Genomic DNA, 22125 nt, shown 5'->3' on the forward strand with positions numbered 1-22125 from the left:
AGTGCACATATACTGGAAAAAGCTTCATCATATATACAAGATGTTAAACACATCCCAGAACAGGTGTCACAGATCTGAGGTAACTGCGCTTCTGAAACCTTTACTGACCTCCTTGAGGGCAATCCCCTTTGTTCTCAGGCCTCCAGCCATCACTTGGCTTGGAGCAGGATCCTGTGATCTACTCCCAGACTAGGGATTAGGCTGCAGACTCCTATAGCTCACTGTGATCATCCCAGCAAGTCTAATTTTAATTCAGCACTTGTAGTTCTATTCTCTCACGGTCAATGACAGGGTTAACCAGTGACCAGTGAGCCTTCATATAACAGAGTATTTATTATTCAGATCAAAAGCATTACAGAGCAAAAATTATCTTGAAAACAGCTTATATGCATGTTTTACCCGGTGTGACTCATCTTCCACATGGGAACCCTAGCAAGTTTCAGAGTACTTCTGGCCCTCTTGCAGGGCATGTTTGCCTGGGTCACAGTTTCATATCTGTTCTTGAATGAGATGAGAATGACCTCTCGCCCTAGGGTGAGAGTGGACATTATATACAGTTTTCAGTTCCTTGTTTGCCACACCTCCTGAACCATGTCAATCTAGTATATGCAATTTCCCCAAGGAGTTAAGGCTTCTCCAGACTTATTACCTGCCTATAGGGGCAGATGCAGCCTCCAAATTCAATAGGTGCACATATAAATTACTGACCATCCGCAGCAGCAACCTCTCCCCTGGCACTGCAACCCTAATCCTGACCCACTGTGGAAGGGAGTCCCTGGGGGTGGGATCTGGAGATTGAGACCATCCCCCATTCTCCCTGCAGTAATGGCTCTTGTCCCATGGAGCTGGGTCCAGCTCTCTGCCTTGGGCATTGCAACCAGGTGCACAGGTTTGCAGCACCACTCAGGTTTGTCCCACTCATGATAGAAGGGCCACCAGGCCAAATCGAAGTGGGCAGTAATCCTTAATTATTCATTTCCTTGGTTTTAAGTGCTTAGGTCTGTAAACTCTATAATTGGCAAGTAGATTGTGACTCAGCAATTTAAACTGGTTTAACTGCTCTGAAGCGAGTTGGTTACAGAACATTTTAGGGATGGGTATGGAATTTAGGCTCAGACCCTGGATGCCAAATCCATCCCCATTCCCAAAGGTCTGAGTTCTCACCCAGTTATTTTAATCAGGCCTATATTTAAATGGAAGACAAGTGGTGGTTTGTGATGCATGAAACCCTCTATGCCAACTGACAAGGTAGTTACAAGAGTATCCTGATCCATATCTCACTGGAGTCGGGGGTTGCAGGGTAACAAGGTGACTCTCATACTGGGTACCATGGGAACCGTGGTGCGGGAAAGAATTTCTTCCCTGCCTAACCATTGTAAGCAACCTTAAACATGAGGTATGACTGCCCTTGCAACATTGTCTTTTTGTCTTCAAAGTAAGAATGGGCAGCAAGTGATCAACCCACAAGTAACCTCTATGTATAATTACATCTATTACATTTGCAAGCAGGTCCTCCCACTCTTTCAAGGTGCCTCATCACAATCTACAAGTGACATTCCTTCTCCTTGGCACAGTCCATTCTTCACATCTATTAGGACTGGCATCTAGCCAATGTGACAAGATACTGTACAGTGTATATAATATATATCTTGCTGCCCTACCTTTTCCTGTATTACTTTACCCATTGACAGGGATTAAGCACTCCTAAGGGTCTCAAACTTCTCTCTAAAAATGAAAAACATGTTCTCCACTCTCCACCCACCTCTGGTTTAAAAACAAATCCAGTTTCAAAATGCCCAGGAATGCTATTATGAACAGGGTCCTGTATATTTCTTACACCTTCTACTAACTCAATAGCCAAGTCAAAGACTAGACTATAGAGAAACAGTCACAGATGGTTGATTGGCTACTGTTAAAATTGAATTTTGGCCAGTTTCAATGCTAGACACATTTTATTTGCTTTATATTAAATGATTACATTTTCTAACCTAATTCACGTAACTCTGCTGCCAGGTGTCATAGCAGAAACAGGGCCGAGTTCAATGCTGTCTAAGGGTTCTGTTTAGAAATGTATTTCGAGCTTCCATCTAAAACCTGAGAGCAGATAAAGTTTTAGGAACTAACAATCTTGGCCCCTTCTGGTCACCTTTACATGTGTTGCTTGCCCACCTATCATCACTTGTGAATAAGTAACCACAAATGCCTTTTATTTGGAAAAGAACACAATCATATATTCACATAACAGAAAGTGAGCAAAATCCAGATCATGTATCGTGTATGGCTGACCTCACTGTCCCCATCATTAATTGCCTAGCTTACTGAGGGACCAAAATGCTTATCTGCAATACAATCATCATTCTCCAATTCCATTACACACAGTGGTGATCAAGCAGTCATCAGGAAGCAGCCCCTCAGCCCATTTACTCCAGTCCAGAAAAACTTGTGTCACCAAGACTCCCTCTGATCTATGGCTATCTGGTCTGGTTTCTCCAAGTTCAGCTCCATCATCTCTGCCACTAGTCAGGTGCCACAACATTCAGGTCTGGCAGCTGCCAGCCAGAGCCGGCTCTAGGCACCAGCGCTCCAAGCATGTGCTAGGGGCGGCACTTTCCAAGGGGTGGCACTCCAGCCCACCCCCCACTTTTTTTTTTTTTTGCTTGGGGGTGCAAAAAGCCGGGAGCTGGCCCTGAACCAAGATGTTCCCTGTCAGCTGAGGCTTTCAGGCTGAGCTGGAACTGGCACTGCAGTTCTGGCTTCAATAGCTAGATGGCGCTCATGGCAGCCTGAGTTGCACAGGCTGGACTGCAGTTCAGGCTGCCCTGCCGCTGGAGAGCCAGAGCATCATCCCCTGGAGCTGAGCCTCTCTCGCTGCCGCAGGCCGGGCTCAGCTCCGGGGGATGATGGTCTGGCTTTCCAGGGGCAGGGGAGCCTGAACTGCAGTCCAGCCTGTCCAGTCCAGCCGGGGAGGGAGGGAAGTGAGGCCCGGGATGCAGGGAGGGGGGAGGGGTCCTGCTGCTGCTGCTCTGAGTCTCCCCAGGGTGGCGCGGTGTTTCCCCACCCAAGTGGGCTGTGCAGGGTGCCGCCAGGGTGGGCAGGGGTGTGTGGATCCCAGCTCACGAGCTGACAGGGCAAGTGGCTGGGCAGCCCGAGCTGCCAGGGAACTGCCGCTGCCCCCTCCTGACGCCAGACCCAGCCCGCTGCACACCTCCCCCACCTCAGCCCCATGCGGGGAGATGCAGAGCCCAGCTCCAAGTGGGGCAGTGGATACTGCCCCACCAGGGGACCCCCGCGGCTCTGGCACCTGCGGGGTCAGTGTCTGTCCTCTCAGCTCTGTCTGCACAGGGCTGGGGAAACAGCTGTCAGCGCCTGCCCCTCTCAGCCCTTGCACCCCCCCCATCCCACTCGCAGCCCCTCCACTTGTACCTCCCCATATTGCTCCTTCACCGCACCCCTTCCCCTTGTAGTCTCCCTTCACCTGCATCTCTCCCCTTGTACCCTCCCCCAGCCCTCTCCTCCCGCACCTCCCCCTTCCCCTGCACCTCTTCTGCAACCCTCCTGATACCCCCTCTCCTCCTCCACAAGTACAGCGCGCCCCGCTTCTCTGCCAGTGTAGAGCCCCCAAGCACCCCCACACCTCTGCCTGAACCCTCTTTACTAGATCCCCATCCCTTTCTTGGTACAAGATTTGAGGGTTAGTCCCTATGCCTTCCATGTGCATTTGGAGCACTAAAGATGGGGTTGCGGGGACAGTGTGTGTGTGTGTGTGTGTGTGTGTGTGTGTGTGTGTGTGTGTGTGTGTTCTATACTAAAGTGAAATAAAATTAGGAGAAACGGTTTGATCCCCACATCAAGTGTAAATGGGGATTGCTGTTGTGAATGAGGAGGTCACATTTGGGGTGGGTGGGAGCCCAGGGCTGGGGTGGCAGGGGCGGGCACTGGTGGTGGGGGGAGAGCCCAGGGCTGGGGTGCGGGGCAGCCAAAACTTGTTTTGCTTGGGGCGGCAAAAAACCTAGAGCCGGCCATGCTGCCAGCAGCCAGGTGCCATAAGGACACTTCTGAGCCCTTTACTGACTTGAGGGCAATCTTCTTTGGTCTCGGGCCTCCAGCCATCACTTTGCTTGGAGCAGGATCCTGAAAGACAAACTCTGAACAAAGGAGGACCTCTGGATAGAGTCATTGCTCTCTCAAAAAGGCCTAGCCTTCAGAGCCCGGCTGCTGAACTTGGATTTCACACCCACCAGTCCTCTACGTGTCAGTTCCACTTACTACAGGATGCATATTGCACAATTCAGATAACGTTTCATAAATAGTTACATTAACAAACTCTTATATTAATAAAATCAGAATACAAGAAAAATTCATGTAAATTAAGCTGTCGGAGTAGCTTTTTCTCTTCTTCTAAGAAAAGAAGGGGAGCTTTTCCCTTTAAACCTTCTAGCTTTGGGGCTTACATCTATATTGTTGTTTTCTTCTCTTCAACCTCTGTCCATTTTTCCTGTCTCTTATTCAGACACTTAATCCCTAGATATTAGGGTGCCCTCTGAGTCGATGGGAATCTTGGAACCTGGGTTTGCAGAAGCAGATGAGATATTGGGCCCAATTTAACTCCCATACCAAACTTGCAAGCATTTAAATTTAAGCATGTTTATTTGTGTGAGTAGCTCCATTGACTTGAAGAGCCTGAAATTAGGAGTAATAACACAATTAAAATCAGTGAAGCAAAACCATCGGACCTATGCAAAACCTGACGGTCCTTTCTAGTTGGGACATGGACAACCAAAACTCACGGATTCCTGTTCCATTCCACTATGCGCTGAATCTTGTAGAGAACTTTTTTGGGGGGGAGGAGGGGAGTGGGAAGGCGAAGAAGGAGCAGAGAGAAAGAGAATGGTGGAAAGTCTCTGCTTTAGTTTTTCCAAAGTACTGGTCAAAGGTGTTTTTCATTGGTCATTCTACCTGGACTAAGAATACGTGAAGATAGGGCAATCAAATAAATTCTGGGAAAAGACAAATATCAGTTCAATGCATTTCAAGGGTCTATGGGTCAAACTTCCTGCTTAGTTACATTTGTGCAATTTCATGGAAGCCAATAAGATTGCACCTGTTTCAATGAGGAGAAAGTTTGTGCTTATATATGTAATATTACATGGCCTTAATTGTTCCAAATGAAGTTCAAGTTAAACACAGTGGCAGTTTAAAACAAGTTCTGCTGGGCTAAGCTTAAATAGAGAAACAGATAATTTAACAACCCCCACTATAATTCTTAGGGCATAAGATTAATAAAGGGCTGTAACTCAGAATTCTATACGTCTAAGCTCTAATTGAAATACCATTTTCTGAAGATGTATCCAAACTGATGTGGTTCATTGGTATAAAACTTTGTAGCAAATTCATACCTAATCAATTCTTAAAAGGCATATTTCTTTATGAGCTGATTAAAACATGCTCTGTCGATCTAGATTAAGCACAGGAGTGCTTTTTAGAGTATCTAAATATATTAGCCACATAGCTGTTTTGGTAACCTATAATGTTTTCAAGTCAGCGCCTGATGTCAGCAGCTGTAGCTTTGGTGGGGTGCTCTTCCAGTTACACAGAGATATTTGGAAGCCTATAACATATTGTTCAAGATTTTCAGACTGTAAGTCCAGGTAAACACAAACAGACTGAGCAATTGTATGGACATGTGAGGAGTTTACAAAGTATTTGCAAGGTCCTGATAATTTCAAGATCTTGACAGGCCACCAGAGTTATTGGTGACTACCTCCAAAATACAAGGCAAATCAGTGGTAGATGCAGGAATAGAACCCAGGTCTTTTGACTCACCATCTTCTGCAGTAATGGCTATATTACACCAAACTGCAGCACCCAAATTGTAGCATGCAGGGTGTGTGTATGTTTAGACATATACACAAAATCTGATGCTCTGAAAATGAATAAAATTAAAGCTTAAACTACTACTTTCCCCACAATGGCCAACAGCACTCTTTTCTCTGACCCAGTGACTCAGCCTGTATTCTCATCCATATAGGTTATTTATTAACCTTTTTATGTATTCCTGCTCAGATGCTGACAAAAGGCCAGTTTTATTTTTAGGATTTATATGACCTGTATATTTTAGAAAAAGTTTAACAGCTGCACTAATAACCACTACTGAGTCCTTCCCCAGTACAAAATGGGGTGTTTTAGCTCATATATCAAAGACAGCCAAAGAGGGCCTATAAACCTGCAGTCTTGACTGGGAAAAAAAAAACCCTAACAGGCAGAAATCTTCCAGCAAATTTAGGTCTATGCCCTTAATCAGGAAAAAGCAGAACAACATATGCTTTTCTCCCAATTACGATTGGTTTCAATATGTTTTTGCCACCACAGAAAGAAGCAATGTATATAATGCTACTCAGGTATGTTCTTGTAGCTCGAGAATGTTATTAGTCTCCCTCCTAGCACCCTGTTGTCCACAGTTCCCATTGAAAGAACAAAGGTAGATCAAATCTATACTTTAGAACTCAAAAATGTAAACTTCAGAAGTTAATAAATTCAAGAGAGCCCAGCACCTCTAGTTACCTTTCTGCAGTCAAGCTCCCACATCCAACATAGCCTTGCTGGAATATGTACTGCATGTATAAACAAAGTTTGCAGAGATATTTGGGAACTCCTTATATTGACTATCTGTACTTGATTTTGCAAACTTAACCTTCTTAATGTATTTTGTGGGTAATATATATTACCAGTATATAAATGGATCTGAGCAACACTGCAATGCAAAGAACGATGTACTGAGGAAAAAGCCACATGCAGATCAAACTCAGTGTTGCCCTCTGCTTCACTAACTCTGGAATATTTAATGAAATGGTAACTAGAGCAGACTATAAACCATCATAAAGCTCTGTAACAAATAATCCAAAGTCACTTGAAGCCTTAAGTGTGTCTAACAAATAGGAAACCCAACTATGAATAATATAGAGAGAATCAAAAAGGGGATAGAGAATAAGACGGAGAATATATTATTGCCCTTACATAAAATCGATGGTACGCCCACATCTTGAATACTGAGTACAGATGTCGTCTCCTCATCTCAAAAAAGATATACTGGCACTAGAAAAGGTTCAGAGAAGGGCAACTAAAATGATTAGAGGTTTGGAACGGGTCCCATATGAGGAGAGATTAAAGAGGCTAGGACTTTTCAGCTTGGAAAAGAGGAAACTAAGGGGGGATATGACAGAGGTATATAAAATCATGAGTGATGTGGAGAAAGTAGATAAGGAAAAGCTATTTACTTATTCCCATAATACAAGAACGAGGGGTCACCAAATGAAATTAATGGGCAGCAGGTTTAAAACAAAAAAAAGGAAGTTCTTCACACAGCGCACAGTCAACTTGTGGAACTCCATGCCTGAGGAGGTTGTAAAGGCTAGGACTATAACAGTGTTTAAAAGAGAACTGGATAAATTCGTGGAGATTAAGTCCATTAATGGCTATTAACCAGGCTGAGTAAGGAATGGTGTCCCTAGCCTCTGTTTGGGTACGTCTACACTACGGGACTATTCCGAATTTGCATAAACCGGTTTTGTAAAACAGATTTTATAAAATCGAGTGTGCGTGGCCACACTAAACACATTAAATCGGTGGTGTGCGTCCACGGTCCGAGGCTAGCGTCGATTTCTGGAGCATTGCACTGTGGGTAGCTACTCCGTAGCTATCCCATAGTTCCCGCAGCCAACCCCGCCGCCCCGCCCCTTTGAATTTCCGGGTTGAGAAATTCATTGTCGCGGGTGGTTCTGGGTAAATGTCGTCAGTCACTCCTTCCGCTGGGAAAGCAACGGCAGACAAGCATTTCATGCCTTTTTTCCCTGGATTGCCCTGGAAGATGCCATAGCATGGCAATCATGGAGCCTGTTTAGCCTTTTGTGACTGTCACCGTATGTGTACTAGATGCCGCTCACAGAGGCGATTCAGCAGCGCTACACAGCAGCATGCTTTTGCTTTTGCATGATAGCAGGGATGGTTATCAGCCATATTGCACCATCTACCATACCATAAATTGGTAATAAGATGATTGTGGCTACCAGTCCTTTTGCACTGTTCCATTTGCTGCTGTCATAAGTGCCCCTGGCTGCTCTTAGCCAGGGGCGCAAAAGCCAAAATTGGGAATGACTCCCTGAGTCAATCCCTCCTTTTTGGTATCTAAAAATAGAATCAGTCCTGCCTAGAATATGGGCAAGTCCCCTAGAATATGGGCAAGTCCCCTAGTCCTGCCTAGAATATGGGCAAGTGTACTAGAGAACCACTGTATCATAGAACCAAAGAGCACAGCTGCTCTGTGTCAGATCCTGCAGAAATTATGAGCTGTATTCTATTTACAGGGGGTGCTCCTGCAACAACCCCACCTGTTGATTCCGTTCTTCCCTCAGCCTTCCTGGGCTACCGTAGCATTTTCCCCCCACTTGTGTGATGATGTAATAAAGAATGCAGGAATAAGACACAGTGATTTGTTAGTGAGATATGAGTGGAAGGCAGCCTCCAGCTGCTATGATAGTCCAGACAGGACAGTAAGGAGTGTGTAGGAGAGGAGCCCAGCATCCCTCTGCTAGTTCAGGGGCACTTGAATCTTTTCTTTACACATGAAGGGTGGGGCTGATGGAGCTCAGCCCCTGTTTCTATGACGATGATGGTTATCAGCCATATTGCACCATCTACCATGAAAAATTAGGACCAGGCGCCCTTGATCGACCTAACAGATGCTGGTCATCATGGTTATCAGTCCTTTTGCACTGCCCCTTTTGCCAATAGGCTGATGATGAGGACGGGTACCAGTCATATTGCACCATCAGCCACCCATGGCGGGGCGAAGCAAGGATGTTGGGGTTCAGTGCTGCAGCATCGGGTCTATCTGCAGCATTCAGTAAAGATAGGGTGACATGTTAAAGAGTCAAGAGAGGATTGTTTTCCCTTTCACTTCTGGGGGTGGGTGGGGGGGTGCGTAAATTGCCGAGCTATGCCCTGACCCACCGCGGACACTGTGTTTGACCCTAGAAGCATTTGGAGCTCAGCCAAGAATGCAAATACTTTTCGGAGACTGCAGGAACTGTGGGATAGCTTGAGTCCTCCAGTCCATGAGCATCCATTTGATTCTTGGGCTTTCCGTTACGTTTGTCACGCAGCAGTGCGCTGAGCCCCTGCTATGGCGTCTGTCTGGAGATTTTTTAAAAATGATTTTGAATTTCATCTTCTGTAACGGAGCGCTGATAGAACAGATTTACCTGCCCTTACAGTGATCACATCCGCATGGTCCATGCGAGAGCTCTTTCTTTATTTTGATTTTTAACTGCATCGTCACCCGGGCTGATCGGAGCTCCACGCTGGGCAAACAGGAAATATTCAAAAGTTCGCGGGGCTTTTCCTGTCTACCTGGCCACTGCATCCGAGTTCAGATTGCTGTCCAGAGCGGTCAGTGGTGCACTGTGGGATAGCTCCCGGAGGCCAATACCGTCGATCAGCGTCCACACTAACCCTAATCCGATATGTTAATACCGATACTAGCGTTACTCCTCTCGTTAGGGAGGAGTACAGAAACCGGTTTAAAGAGCCATTAAAATCGATATATGGTGCCTCCTAGTGTGGACGGTTGTGGCGTTAAATCGGTTTTACGCTCCTAAAACCGGTTTAAACGCCTAGTGTAGACCAGGCTTTTGTTTGTCAGAGGGTGGAGATGGATGGCAGGAGAAAGATCACTTGATCATTACCTGTTAGGTTCACTCACTGTTGGTAGACAGGATACTGGGCTAGATGGACCTTTGTTCTGACCCAGTATGGCCGTTCTTATGTTCTTAAAGTGACAATCTAAACCAGAGGTGGGCAAACTATGGCCCGCGGGCCACATCTGGCCCTCGGGACCCTCCTACCTGGCCCGAGCTCCTGGCCTGGGAGGCTAGCCCCTGGCCCCTCCCCTGCTGTTCCTCCTCCCCTGAAGCCTCAGCTCACTGCACCGCTGCAACAATCCTCTGGGCGGCGGGGCTGCAAGCTCTTGCCAGGCCGCGGCTCTGCAGCTGTGCTGCCTGACCCAGTGCTCTGTGCTGCGTGGTGGCGTGGCTGGCTCCAGCCGGGCAGCATGGCTGACTGTCCTGGTGCTCTGGGTGGCACAACGGTAGCGCCGCCAGCCACCAGTGCTCCAGGCAGTGCATGTGGGGACAGGGAGCAGGGGGGATTGGATAGAGGGCTGGGGAGTTTGGGGTGGCGGTCAGGGGGTGGGGGTGTAGATAGAGGTCACGGAGGTCAGAGGGAGGGGAACAGGGGGGTTGAATGGGGGCAGGGGTTCTGGGGGAGCAGTCAGGAAGGAGGGGGGGTTGGATGGGGTGATGGGGGGGCAGTCAGGGGCGAGAGATCTGGGGGCAGTCAGGGGACAGGGAGGAATGGATGGATGGGGCAGGGATCCCGGGGGGGCTGTCCGGGGGTGAGAAGCCAGGGGGTTGGATGGGGGTGGGGGTTGGGCCATGCCTGGCTGTTTGGGAAGGCACAGCCTCCCCTAACCGGCCCTCCATACAATCTTGGAAACTCAATGTGGCCCTCAGGCTAAAAAGTTTGTCCACCACTGATCTAAACTCATTTCAGTCCACAAGAAAACAAAAGCAGTAGTATCTGTCTTTGCTCCACAGAACATTCTGAAAAACTGTGCAGGTGAGTGAAGAAGAGAGCATGAGAGTGGAAACTAAGTCTGACAAAGCCAAAACTCTCCTTCCCACCAATCCCCCTTATGTAGCAGTCCTGTAGAAATTAAGATGAAAGAAACAGGGTTCCATAAAAATGACAAAGTTTATAGAATTTGACAGGAAAGGATATATTTTCTCTAAAATTTAACTAACCTACAGAGTAGAATAATTAATACCTTTTAAAAAATACTATAGTAAGTTAACACTCTACTAAATTTTTTAGAACTCGTCCATAAGGTAAGGTGAGCTGCTTACCACCACAGATACTTGTCATTTTCATCAACACTCACAGTCGTAGTGTCTCAAGTTACAGCACTTTAACTGTAAATCAAATTGTACGAGTAGCTACATAATAGCTACAACTCTCTTTGCTGGGGGGGATCTAAATTTAAATTAGTCAATCAGGTAATTTAGATCCTGAAACAATAGGCCAATTTCTGGTGGTAATGCATTCCCTTTAGTGGAGTTACCCAGATATAAATCTGTCACACTTCATAATATACTTCCTCAGTGAAGTAAGATTGTGTTAAGAGTAGGGCTGTTGATTAATCGCAATTAACTCATGCAATTAACTCAAAACATTAATCACAATTAAAAAAATTAATTGTGATTAATCAGAGTTTTAATAGCACTGTTACACTATAGAATACCAATTGAAATGTATTAAGTATTTTGGATGTTTTTCTACATTTTCATATAGTATTCTGTGTTATAATTGAAATCAAAGTGTGTATTACTTTTATTACAAATAGTTGCACTGTAAAAATGATAAAAAAAATTCAATTCACTTCATATACGTACTGTAGTGCAATCTCTTTGTCACTGAATTTACATTTACTGTTTCTTCTCCTTTCATTTGCTTTCAGCAATGAGTTTGCTGATAGGAATGTTCATAGAAACAGTGAAATTTAAGGGACTATTAGAACATTTTCAGAAAGCAAGTTTTGAATGCCTAAATGAGTATCCACATCAGTTACTTATCCACCCTGCATACAGAATGAAACTGTGACCCAACTGTGACCCAATCAAATCTAATAGCGCTCCTATCAAGTATTGACAATGAACTGCTCATGAATTATCTTCAAGAAACTATTTAAATGATTTTGAATTACTACAAAAACTGAAAATTGCAATCTGTTCATAAACAATCTCTGAATGGAAAAAGGTGAAATTCGTGGAACAAATTATTCGCCCTAACTTTGAAATATTTTCTGTGTGCATTTGTACCAGTAAAACTCACTCTAGGTACCTGCATAGTTCCCATCAATGTAATTAAATTCCATTACAAATAAGAATCTTTTCTCTTTCCAGCCCTATAAGAGAAAGAGCTCCATTAGTTCAGAATTTTCTTGTGTGGTGTGAGCAGAACCGAGGGAAGCTAAGTTGAAGAAATAATTACTTTTGCTGTAGTTGGGAGAATGGTGCAACTCTTACCCTTTTCATACTCTAAGTCCAGCTCCTATGATATTTTCTCATGCTCATGAGACTTTACTTACCAGTGTACAGTTTCACTGTTACAGTGGAAAGCAGCTGTCACATGGCCATGATTGTAGGAGAGCAGGTAGGATATATTCCATGGGGTACTTTAAATGTCAGGGTGGAGACTATGAATTGGACTCAGAATGAGAGGCAATGCAGAGGGCTGCGCATGTGGTCAACATAAATACTAGCTGAGTTTTTGCAGCACATGTGATTCAGGATATGAATTGCAATAATCAAAACTAGTGGTTACAAATGGTGGAGCCCTGTAGATAGATCTGTCTGACATCATGGCACAGTCTTCTGGCTAGTCTCAGATGGAAGTGAGCATTTTTTGCCCCCTTAGTTATTTGGACATTCAACAGCACTGAGTCTGAAAGATATCCAACGCTGCAGACAATTATCTGAGGGAAGATGCCTTTTACAGTGAGGGACATTAGAGAAGGCAAATTCTTTGACGTGCTTCCCTCTTGTTTATCAGGTCTATTGAGGGCTATCTCTAATTGCAAAAGAGGATCTGCAACACTTGAACCTGATGGACAAATCATGGGTGTCTGAGAACAGTCTGAGATTATCTGCCACCAAGTTCTGAAAACCTGGAAGATGCATGGCCAGTGGTGGGGTCCAGTGAGGAATACATCAAGAACAGAGACAAATGGACTCCTTGCAAGAGTGGAAATGACCTTGCTTCTCCTTGTCTGCCATAATTCATAGCTGCAATGTTTTCTGTCAGCAGCATATAGATTGAGATTCTCTGAAGTAAAGGCAGAAATATTTTGCATCGCAAGAGGATTGCTCTGAGTTGCAAAATGAGCTTCCTGAGGGGATTATATGCCCTGAGTTCAAAGGCAATCTAGATGGGTTCCCAATTCTTGAGTGTAGATATCTGTCACCAGAGTTTCAACTATCCTTATGTACATCATAGGTAAAGTCTGGCAAATTGCACCACGTAGGTTCATGAGGCCAGGTGTCCCAAAAGTCTAATGCATGCTCTTACTAATGTCTTTGGGTGAGCTTGAAAGTTGGTCAGTAAGTTCTCTATAATAAGGAATTTGTCTGGTGAGTAGTCAGCTTTAACACTGCTCCTATGAATTCCATGCTTTGAGTCAGAGTATGCGCAGATTTTTCTCTGACTCTGAGGCCCAGTGTGGTGAACAGTTTTAAAGTTATATGAATTGAGTTGGTCATCTAATGGGGTGATCTCTCTCAGATCAGCCAGACAGTGAGGTATGGGTACCGATCATGAAATGTTCTTACTAGCAATCTGAGGTATTTCCTATGACCTGGACAAATGGATGTGAAGGCAGGCATCTTGAAGGTCAAAAGCTACAAACCAGTTTTGAGGATCTATCAAGGGAATTATGAAGGCCAGTATCACCATATTGAACTTGAAATGATGAATTCAAGATGTCAAAGATCCAGAATGGGATGCCACCCCATTTTCTTCTTTGAGATAAGACAATAGTGTGAATGAGAATCCCTGCCCCTGAATCCTAAGGGCATCTCCTTCACTGCCCCAAGTTGTAGTAGGGAGTGCGTTTCTTGTTTTAACAGTATCTTATGAGAAGAGTCCCTGAAGAGGGACAGAGAAGGGGCACAGAAGGTAGGGACAGACTGGAAGTGGGTAGAATATCTGCAATTGACAGTTTCCAGGACTCACTGGTCCAAGGTGATCAGAGTCCAGGCTTCTTGAAAGTCAAAGAGGCAGTTGCCAAAGTGGGGAGGTTAAGAAGTGATCCTAAAGAGGTTCTATCATATTTTCCTCAAAAATATTTTTGAACAACATAATTTTTTGTTTGTAAATTGTCAGTATTCAATCTGGGTCCACTAGTTTGATTATACATAAAATCGCATGGTATTGTTCTATTTCCTAATCAGATGAGAAAATTAGATACATGTTTCAGGTGGAAATACTCATGTCCACATATTCAAAATTAATTTTATGTATATTCATAATTATGTAATGATTGCAGGATTTGGGCCTAAATTAGGTCCAGGAATATTAAGTAGGCATAATTGGGTAGAGTTATGACTGACCATTCTTAACTTTGCATTTTATAACTATTGTGTCTATAACATATCAACCATAAATTTGCATGTCTTGGACCTTTAGTTATGTAAGAGCTTAAAAAAACAGCACGAGAAAATCCATTGATTTTGCAAAATGTGACTGCCAAGAAAAATGGTTTCCATCACACTTCATAATAAATTTAACTAAAAATTCATTTGTTTAAAGTATTGCCTTAGAAAGCTCCCTTGAGACATGCCATTTTGATGCCACTCTTTTCATTATTCAAATATAATGAAGTGATTCTGCATGGTTATGTTAGGCTATAAATCATTGCTGTAAAGGCATGTTCAGCATGTTAACGGACTTAAGATCTGACTTTATATATATACTTTATCTCCAACACATATGCCCTAGACAGGAACACACACCGCCTCCCTAAATCCAATCATTATTAAATTTGGAAGGTGTGAGGAAAGGGGGGACTTCAAGACCAGATTAAAAATTGGCATTTATGCCCAGCTCTCATATACACACAATATTTAATGCGCCCTTGCATTTTTGCTTGTGCCCACTAAAAAAATTTAGAAGATATCAAAAGTGACAGAAAAGAGTAAACAGTCCTCCAAGTTTTTAAATGGTCAGTTGAGACCTTCATAGCAAGCAGGTATCATACAGGTTAAGGCAGGGAAGGGTGTGTGAGACGTCATTATAATCAGACTGCAGGTTGGAGCTGATCATTATTAACAAAGTGAAAGTGGTGGGTTGAGTCATTTGGAGAGAAGAGTTCAGGGCGAATCAAAGTTCTACAAGCGATATTTATTCCAAACTAACTCTGTCTAGCAAGGAGCTAAACCTACGTAGGAATCAGGGGCGGCTCTAGCTTTTTGGCCGCCCCAAGCAGTCATGCGCGGGAGGTGCCCCGGAGCCGCAGGAGCAGCGGACCTCCCGCGGGCATGACTGCAGAGGGACCGCTGGTCCCGCGTGGCTCGGCTGGACCTCCCGCGGCTGCGGGTCCGGCGGCTCCGGTTGAGCTGCCGCAGTCATGCCTGCGGGAGGTCCAGCCGAGCCGCGGGACGAGCGCCCCCTCCGCAGTCATGCCTGCGGCAGCTCCGGTCATCCCGGGGCTCCGGTGGACCTCCCGCAGGCATGACTGCGGCCGGACCGCCGGCCGCAGGGGACGCCCCCTAGATGTTGCCGCCCTAGGCACCAGCTTCTTTTGCTGCTGCCTAGAGCCGCCCCTGGTAGGAATGCCATCCCAGATCAAATCAGTGGTCTGTCTAGTTCAGTATCCCCTCCCCAACGGTCGCCAGGACCAGCTGTGAAAAGCTCTCCTCAAAGTTTTTTTCAAACACCGGATAGTTAAAGATTGTCTTCTAAGGGTATCTCTCTCTATCAAAACTTGTTTTCTTATTATGTACTATTGTAACTCTGATTAAATGTCTCATCCTTTTCAGTCCCAGAGATCTTTTGTGGCAACCTGTTCTGGCTGAATTCCCCCCTTTCAGTTTCAACTCATGGACGATGTTAGGTTAGTCTTGCTAATAACTCCATGATATCTGTCCTACCTGGTGATGAACTTCTGAGTCACAGGAAAAGTCTGGCTAATAATCTGTATTTCTTAATATTTTGTTAGTTTATTTCACTGTTGCCTTGCAACTTTTTGTTATGGGAGAGGCAGCATGGCATAGGCAATTGAATTGGGCTGGAAGCTAAAAACGCTTGAGTTTTAATCTCTCCTCTTTCAGTGATTCAGGGCTTGTCTAAACTAGGCAAACTTGAACTGGTGTAACAATATCAGGGGAATTACACTGTTGCATCATCCCTAATGAGGTCACAGCATGAATGTAAAGGACTATGTAACATTTATATTACTGTAGAGGAAGAGGGCCAAATTGAATTGTAATGTAAACACATGCAACTCGCGCTAATTGAGTTGCATCCATTACAATTTGGCTGAATTTCCCACAGTGAATAAAAAAGAACATTTCTGATAATTTACTTGCCATGGATGTCAATCATAGTTCTATGTGATTTTTGTTCAGGTGTTGTGCATCCACAGGTTCTGTTCACTTCTGCTGGAGTTTTAGATACACAACACCTCAGAAAATGAAAGCAATAATTGCACACTACATATCTGATTTTCAAAGAAGTCTTCTAAATTTAAACATTGCAAATAATTCTTCAGCTACATAAACTCTTTTCCATTTCTGGACATCTTCAGTGAAGTCAGGAGCTCATCCTCCTAGAACAGAGGTTTTCACACTGTGGGGCAGTCCCCTGGGGGGGTGCAGAGGTACAAGGTGTGGGGGGTGAGTGGCAGGGCCCAGGTTAGCCCTGCATAGCAGGGCTTGGGGAGGGAGCGCCACCTCTGCCTCCTGACTAACCTCAGCAGGCTATGCAGGCTTGCATTTGTCTTTTTTTGTCTCGGTTGAGGGAGTGCAACCAAAAACTGTAACTCAAAGGGGGGAGCTCAGCTCAAAAAGTTTGAAAACCACTATTTTGGGTTTTGGGTGGGCTACTATGTCTAAAACAGCAGTACTCAACATGATGGGCAAGAGCCCTTTTGTCCTCAGAGAATCACAATTCAAATTATTTAGAACAGGAATGAGTAAATCCATTTAAACAATTGCTTCCATTATAGCAACTTTCTGAAGACTAACGCCTCAAAACAGAAATCTTCATTTAGCAACCAGTGTAATATAATGTAGCTTTAACTCCTTGGTCAATAGAGAATAAATCTGGGTGTTAATAACGAATAAATCAGACACATCTCTGCCTACATAATCAGCCGTTTTCCTAGGTGTCATTACTGATCAATAATAGAACATTAGCAGAGTCTCACTCAAACATAACAAAAGAGCCATATGTCAGACTGAAGGACTGTAAATTGAGTATCCGTAGACTACTTTAAAAATTCAGCTTTTAATTCAATAAACAATTAAGTCAATACATAAAAACTGCCATGCTAGACCAGACTATTGGCCTTAGTCAAGCATACTGCATGCTTCAAATACATCCAATGTTGCAGTTTTTACTCAAGCAGAATCCCAGAGGTCCCCTGGCCAGTTGTGTAATACTAAGGGTAATACGTTATGCAACACAGTAAGATAAAAACTGATACAAGAAAACAATCCCACTGGGTTTAAACACCTTACTTATAGGGCAGCTTATTATCAGTCAGACAGGCAGACATACTGAGAAATGTACATAAAACACTGAAACTGTACACTTCAATTTCTTGTGCAAGAGTTAAGAGATCAGGCAGTGCAGAGAGGAAGGGAGAGGTTTCAGAGACTGCACTACTACAAAAAAGGTTAATAATCTCCCACACTTAAATACTATCCATTATTGATTTTTCTTCCTTTGTGTATTTTAATGTTTTTTGGCACAAGACCACATATTCAATTATATCCTAGATACTGAGCCACCAGATATACAAAGAACATTGCCACAATGGAAATACACCTGAGTTATACTTAATATGATGCAAAATAAAACATTCCAGGACTTCATAAAAAATAATTTCAGTGTTAACAATACAAATCTGGAAAATATGCCAAATGGGTCAGTGAGGTAAAAGCTATTTAATCCTGTTGATAGCAAAAACTCAAAAGACAAGTGATTGTTTACAGTAGAAAACACTAAATGTCAGTACTTAATTTCTGCCAGAGTTACTTCAGATCTCTCAGATTCTTCACATGGGTTGGGGAGAGAATATTATTATTGTGGTACAGGCTTTTATAATGGCAACCACATTAGGGCATATTGTTAATAATTAAAATTATAATGTGCAGAAAGACTTGGCAAAAGGAGAATTTGCTGATTTATGCAGTCTTGAGACAACTCAGTGCTCTCCACTGAGTGAGAAACTGCCAAGTCCAAAGAATTTAGAAGAATGTAGTACATGTGGGAGTGAAAGTAACTTAAACGACTTACCGGTACGCTGGAGTCCTGGGCAAAGGGTGGGGCCTCAACCGGAAGGGGCGTGGCCTCAACCGGAAGAAGCGGTAGCGGCAGCCAGAGCCCTGGGCCTTTAAATTGCCACCTGAGCCCTGCGCCAGAGCCCTGGGGTAGCGGCAGCAGGGCTCTGGCAGTGATTTAAAGGGCTCAGACCTCCCAGCCGCCGCTACCGCAGTGGAGCCCAGCATACTTTAAATCACCCCCGTAGCCCCGGGGGTCCCGGCCACATCCACTACCTGGGGGCTCTGGCAGCAATTTAAAGGGCCTGGGGTTTCAACCGGTGCTGGAAGCCCCAGGACCTTTAAATTGCCGCCTGGGGAAGCCGGTCCAGTATACCGTACTAGGGCATTCTGGCTTACTTTCACCTCTGAGTACATGTTTTCAAAAAGGCAGTTCACCAGAATCTGGGCCTCACTGTAATTCCATTAGCTTCAACAGAGCAAAATCTGTCTAATTATAAATAATTTGGCCAACTAAATTCAGTACGATAATGTGGAAACTGACAAATTCTACTTAAACCCCAACAATCTCACTCTCGGTGGGTTTGCACAGCTCTCATTAAGAGCAAAATGTAGACCATTCTTTGTAATCCTATACAAGGAATAAGAGAAGCTGTGCAGTGACACATCTCTAAGATAATTCTGCAAAAGACTGAATTTTAAGCAAATTAAGATTTGAAACAATATCCTAAATATATATTTAAATTGTTGTTAACCAAATGATTAGCTCTGACCAAGGGAAACAACCATAGACTCCCTTTGCAGAACTTACATCGCTTTAATGAAGGGAAGCCAACATCACTGAAAGAATTCAGAGGAACATAGAATGTTCCATACCAGGACACATCATTGTCCCTGTGTATCATTCACCCTCAATTACATCTGTCACATGCCTTTTCAAAACTTTCACCCTTTGGACAGTGCTTACTGTGCTGACCTCCATCCAGGTCTCAATTCTGGATCCTATACTCAAATATATTGAGTTAACATAACAAAAGGATTGGGAAAAGGCTGAGGGAAAATACATATGTATTTAATAGTTTTACTTCATCTTTCACTGCTTTAACTCATATTCAAACATAAAGCATCCCCCATTCTGTGTAAGTTTAATTTAAACTTTAAAAATCAGTGGGTGTTAGGTGCCTAAATACCTTTGAGTATCTGGGCCTACATAGCTTGGGTCAGGGATCAATGTCCTTGTAAAGCTCTATGAACATATATCATGCTGTCTAGGGAAACTATAATAATCTTATCTTATACCCTGACTCCAGCAGTTACCAATACCTCTCTTTTTAAAGGAACGTAGAAATACCCATAAGTAACCTGGCCAACTGAGTAAAACTGTACAGAGAAGGAGGAAAGATTTCTTGCCAATCCCAAACAATTAGCTTCTGCTTTGAAGCATAAGGAAAATACCCTTTCATTTTTTTATCCCATTATGCAACTACCAATAATACCCCTACTCATACAATTGTCTACAATTCTCTAAGCTATTAGCTTTACTAGTGGTATATTGCAGCAGGTAATTCCACAGATTAAAGATGGTGTGACAGGGAAAGCTGAGCAGAAGTTAATAAATAACCTGATTTCCAAAGGGCTGACATCTACAGCACCTACTAGCTTGTGAGCTTTTAAAGGACAACTATTTACTTTCTCTTCTCCTCAAGTTCCCATTTCCAGCTGACTGTAACAGATATTACTCCAGTGTTTGCAATCTCTCATCAGCCAATTACTTATTTCTCCCCTTCATGTGTTTTTTTAAACTACTGAGCCTCTAACTATTGCCTACCCCAGAGGGTGTTTCTCAGTTCAAAAGGGTGGAGAAACTAAGCATAATCTCACTGCCATTAATGTGATTAACAACAACAATTTAGGATACAGAACGAGAGCCAATTACTAGCCCCAATTCTGATTTTGCATTCTGATCTTTATACAGTCTTATTTTTATCATTATTACTCTTTTATAGCATGGTAAATTGAAACAGAATCAGACACTGCATACAGAGCTATGAACAAGCAATCTGTGCCTAGATCTGGCAGAGTGATCAAGGCTGCTTAAATTTGGCTTTATCTTTTTGTCTGTGGTCCTTGTATACAGCACTTTGTTTTGCACACTCATACTCTTGCACTGCACTGTCCCCACTTACAATAAACTGTACACAGTGTGATGCACCTAAGCACGTTGAGAAAGGTCTATTATCTACAATCTCTACATCTCCTCATATAAGGCAGTGTGAGAACAAGTTTAAAAAGCCCAGAGGGAAGGGCAATATGGAACTACAAGGATCTGCTTCAAAAGCAGGTTAAAAAAAAGAATAAATATTATCTGAGGCAAAGCTAGTACTGTTGCAGTGATCAGTTAAATCACCCACTCTCTAAATATTGTTCACTCACTCTACAGATTAGACTACTTAAATATTTAAAGATCATGATCCAGTGGACCTGATTCTGATCTCACACCAGTGAGAATCAGTAAGTGTTGCTTTCAGTGGAGTTAAGTTTTGTCAGTGTAATTCCACTGATGTCAGTGAAGTTGCTCCTGACTGAAAAAGATTTAAACTAGATCACAACCTGGCCCACAACTACTGTCTGAGGCATTTTCACTTCCTTTTAAATATAAGGATAAAGCAGATGCCAAAAATTCTACTTCCTGAGTAGCTAAAATCTTTGTTTTAATGTACCAATAGGCCAGAAAACATGTGCAAGATCCTGCATTTCAAACTAAACTTCCATATTTGGGGTAATATTATCCACAGGAAAATGTAGACAAACTTCTGCAGAAGAGGCCAGCCAGATACAACCACTGTCAGGAAGGAAAGAAAAGAGACTGTAGGACTTCATGATGTAGTTCAGTTTCTTTCTGTGAGATACTATCCTGAGGCCAAGGCTTAACATTAACCTAGAAAATGGACAATCAAAGTGCTGGAGCTTGATATCAGGTTCAGCTGCAAGTTCCTGCACCTTGATCATTTTCATTTCACAGTAAGAGAGAATATTTTCCTACACTTCAGAAATCCAAAAGTGAAATTCTAAGGTCTATGTGGAAGATATGATGAGGCCTTCTTGCATTTAAAATCTATAAAAGTAATATACACAGCCAACTCTTGTTTGGTAAGGTAAATTGAAGTAAGACTGATCAGACAAACATAAGGACTCCAGGTGAGGGCTAAGGAGAAGACAAAGCCAATCTCAAAATGAGCCCAGATTGCAAAATTAAGATCTGGATCCAGATTTCAACCTCTGTGCTGCCTTTTCTACATTGTGTGCCCTATCCTGCCTTGAAAGATCATTTTAGTGGGGTTCACAGCTAAGATTTTGGTTTAGCCCATTACAGAAGGGGGCTCAGATACTAAAGTCCAATCTGGAGCCTGACTGAGATTTTGAATCTCCTCAAAGTGTGGGTTTCTGAATTCATCTTTTGTTTCAGGACCATTTCTCATTAAAGCAGTCCAAGCATGTTACAGTTTTAACTGTCAGGGGGTTAGTCTGTATCCACAAGCCGTATTAGTCTGTATCCACAAAAACAAGAAGAAGTCCGGTGGCATCTTAAAGACTAACAGATTTATTTGGGTATAAGCTTTCATGGATAAAAAAAACCACTTCTTCAGATGCAACAGTTTTAACTGGTCAGCCTTCCTTTGAAAATTTGCATTTAGGTTCATTGTTTAGCTGAGCTGACCTTTCAGGAAAAGGTTTTCTGACTAATATAAAGCAGGAAACAGGATTTGTGGCCAGCACATATTCATCAATTAGTCTTTCTTCACTCAGTGATTTGGGTTTTGACTGCAGCACAGGGCTTAAAACAGGCAAATGGAAAAATCTATGATAATCAAGGAAGAGTTTTTCTTTTACCAAGCAGCAATTGATAGTCTTCCCCTGTTCTGTATTTCTGATAAGGCAGCAATTACAGTACTACTTGTGCTAAACTGTGGTTCATGCTGTACTACCAGTACTGAATTGTAACAATTACTGT

General features: G+C 43.4%; 1 long non-coding RNA gene across 1 annotated transcript in view; it reads right to left on the minus strand.

Moving 5' to 3' along the window:
- Positions 1-18217, minus strand: part of LOC120409044 — a 50418-nt gene extending 32201 nt beyond the window's left edge. Inside the window, exon 1 of the long non-coding RNA XR_005601077.1 lies at positions 18130-18217. This is a non-coding gene — a long non-coding RNA (uncharacterized LOC120409044). The remainder of the gene's footprint in view (positions 1-18129) is intronic.
- Positions 18218-22125: the final 3908 nt, after the last annotated feature.

Source organism: Mauremys reevesii, linkage group 7 (assembly GCF_016161935.1).
Source record: "Mauremys reevesii isolate NIE-2019 linkage group 7, ASM1616193v1, whole genome shotgun sequence".
Classification (NCBI taxonomy): Eukaryota; Metazoa; Chordata; order Testudines; family Geoemydidae; genus Mauremys; species Mauremys reevesii.